General features: G+C 60.7%; 1 protein-coding gene across 2 annotated transcripts in view; it reads left to right on the top strand.

Moving 5' to 3' along the window:
- Positions 1-2,352, top strand: part of EPN1 (epsin 1) — a 15,230-nt gene that overhangs the window by 3,806 nt on the left and 9,072 nt on the right. The gene's annotated exons all lie outside the window — the stretch shown is intronic.

Genomic DNA, 2,352 nt, shown 5'->3' with positions numbered 1-2,352 from the left:
GCTAGGGTTAAGGGTAGGAATAGGGTTAGGGTGGGAGGTAGGGATAGAGTTAGGGTTAGAGGGTAGGATTAGGGTTAGTGGGATAGGGTTAGGGATAGAGTTATGGCGAGGGTAGGGATAGAGTTAGAGTAGGGATAGAGCTAGGATTAGGGTTTAGGGTAGATTTAGGGTGTGAGATGGGCTGGTGTCCTTTTTATATGCAAAATACCCTTTTTGTCCTTCGGTGGGCTTTGTGCTCTGTGGTTTAGAAACCCGCTCTGACATGCATGATACCTTCCTGCGTGGCAGGCTATGGTGGGAGGGTTTGTCCCCGTGACCCGGCCTTCAGTGCATCCTCTGTGCCTACCTGGTACCCCTCCCTCCTTCCCTGAGAGCTGGCCTCTGGTGCACTGGGCACATGCTGGAGCGGGTGGCCGCAACCAGCAGCCGCACGCTCTGCCCACTGAGGAAGGAGGTGGGTGTTAGCCTGGGCGCAGCTCTCAGGGAAGCTGCTTGGTCCCCTCCTGGCTAGGTCCTTGTCTCTGCTTCTTTGCAGTTCTCGGTTTGGTTTCCAGCGACCTCTTTATACTAACTTAGGCGACTGCGGGAGAAGGAGGTGCAGGGGGGCTGGCCCAGGGCAGGGGTGGGTCTTGCATTTCCTACTAACAAGCCGCCGGCATTCAAGAGGTCAGACCAGTCACCAGACCCTCCTGTTTCTCCTTCCCTGGGGGGCAGATGGGGGCAGGGGCTCCATTCACTCTGCCTTCTAGTTCCTTGCTTCCCTCTCAGGGAGCCTCCTTGGCTGGTCCCCTTCACTGTCTTGGTTTCTATCCTGGTTGTGGCGGTCAGACGGTCCACTCAGCCTACAGTGTTGCGTAGCGGTGGTGGCAGCTGCCGCATTGCCCCTTAGCGATGCACAGACCTCCACTGCACGTGCTGGGCGGTGGGCAGTGCCTCCCTGCAGCACACAGGGTCACTGTGACCGGCACCCCCTCTGTGCCTCCCCATGATGAAGACCAGGGTGTCCATGTGTTCTGCTTCTGGTGGGCATGGCGGTTGTTTACGCCATCGAGCTTCGGTGAACACGGGGTGCCTGTTCTCGCTGGGGCTCAGACGATTGCTGGCCCCGCAGGGCTTCCCTGTTGCCGCCGTGGCTGGAGGCAGCGTTGTAGCGCCCTTCGCAGCGGCCCTGCCCCTCTGGAGCGCCAGCCAGACCTCACGTGGCCCCACGCCACTGTGCTGGCTCCCCAAGTCTCACCCCTGCTTTCCGGGAGGACCCCAGAGAGATTGGGGGTGGGTGGGGTCACTACTTAGAGTCCCGTGCCATCTTTTAGGAGCTGTTGAAGCCCTTGTCTTCACCTGTCTCAGATTGGCCTTAGGCACACCCTGCCCTGGGCTGGCCTAAGGAAGAAAACTCTTCTCGCATCAGGAGGGTGTCCATGGGCACGTGGGTTGGTGCCCTGGAGTGGAGCTTTGGGCTATAACTCCCCCCTCTCTGAGAAGGCCACAACCTAGGGAAGTAGAGGGCCAGGCCAGCGTGTGTGGGGTGACCCTGTGAGTAAAAGTCAACTCCGAGTCATCAGACACCCCCCTGCCCCCTCTGTGGGAGCAGCTTGGGTGGCTGGCTTGCTGCAGGGCCGGCTGTTCCAGCCCCAGCTGCTCCAGGGGAGACAGGAGACTGCCTGTGCGGATGATAGGTCTGCTCTGTCCCTGTGCGGCTGAATCCACTCCTCGCCACAGTCTTGGGGCAGGCGACAGGTCTCCGATGGGCCTTGGGGCCATTTCCCCATCCACAACCTTTTACCCCATGCCAAAGTCCAGAAAGCCTGTGGCAGCCCATCGACGGCCATGGCTGGCCTGTGCTGAGGGCCTTCCGTGATCCGAGTGAGCAAGCACCCCTTCACCGTGGTGTCTGCTGGGACAGATGTGCATGCGACACACGGGGGCTTCCTCGCACAGCCAGGAGATGGGACTGCTGGGGTGGGGGGCCAGCTCCAGGGGAGGGCGCTCTCACTGTCCCCCCTTCCTGTTGGCCCTGGTCTCTGAGTGTTGGGTCCTGGGCCCTTGGTGACTGCCACGTGGTACCTGGCTTCTTCCCTGCTGCTCATCCACACAGTTCAGGGAGAGGGACGTCACACTCACCCTCACCAGCTCCATCCCCCAGTGGGACCACCCAATAAAAGTCCAGGCCCAGCACCACTGCTGGGCTCGACTCCATGAGCCTGCAGGAACTGCAGGCCCCTCCCCTTTCCAAGGGCGGGGCCTGGGTTTGACCTAGTGGTTAGCAGCCCAGGGCAGGGCGCCATCCTGTCTCCGGGTAATGGTGTTCTGATGCCACGGACAGAGGTTTCCACGGTCCGTGCTCTGGGTTGC

The sequence above is a fragment of the Echinops telfairi genome, unplaced genomic scaffold (genome assembly GCF_000313985.2).
Source record: "Echinops telfairi isolate 266 unplaced genomic scaffold, ASM31398v2 ScPeMD7_655;HRSCAF=1070, whole genome shotgun sequence".
Lineage (NCBI taxonomy): Eukaryota > Metazoa > Chordata > Mammalia > Afrosoricida > Tenrecidae > Echinops > Echinops telfairi.
Note: the sequence above shows the minus strand (reverse complement) of the source record. Positions and strands in the feature narration are given on the sequence as shown.